The following is a 281-nucleotide window of genomic DNA, read 5'->3' on the forward strand; positions in this document are numbered from 1 at the left end:
ATTAGCAGTGAATGGTGAATTAAGGAGATAGGATTTGCCTTGCAGAAAAATTAGAAATTGAACTGTTGCTGTTGCTTTGGAGATGAACAGTAAACAAGTCTGGTGATGGAGGACTGTTATTCAAAGATGTGAGCAGGAAGATTGGAGCTGACCCCAAAATTCAACAGAGTGGCTGATATTCCTAATAGTCTGATACTACCAAAAGTATTTTTAGCTTCTGTATTTTCTGAGGATCCTTTGTATAGAAGGTGAACTAGTCTTTCTTTTACCTTCACTGTGAC

At 37.7% G+C, this 281-nt stretch overlaps 1 protein-coding gene across 1 annotated transcript in view; it reads left to right on the plus strand.

Annotated features, from left to right (window-relative positions):
* The first annotated feature begins 214 nt into the window (after positions 1 to 214).
* Positions 215 to 281, plus strand: part of LOC104869860 (protein FAM170A) — a 3552-nt gene continuing 3485 nt past the window's right edge. The window contains exon 1 of the mRNA XM_010635238.2: positions 215 to 248. The gene's annotated coding sequence lies outside the window, so the exon portion shown is untranslated. The remainder of the gene's footprint in view (positions 249 to 281) is intronic.

The sequence above is a fragment of the Fukomys damarensis genome, unplaced genomic scaffold (genome assembly GCF_012274545.1).
Source record: "Fukomys damarensis isolate Sample0158 unplaced genomic scaffold, DMR_v1.0_HiC HiC_scaffold_73926, whole genome shotgun sequence".
Lineage (NCBI taxonomy): Eukaryota > Metazoa > Chordata > Mammalia > Rodentia > Bathyergidae > Fukomys > Fukomys damarensis.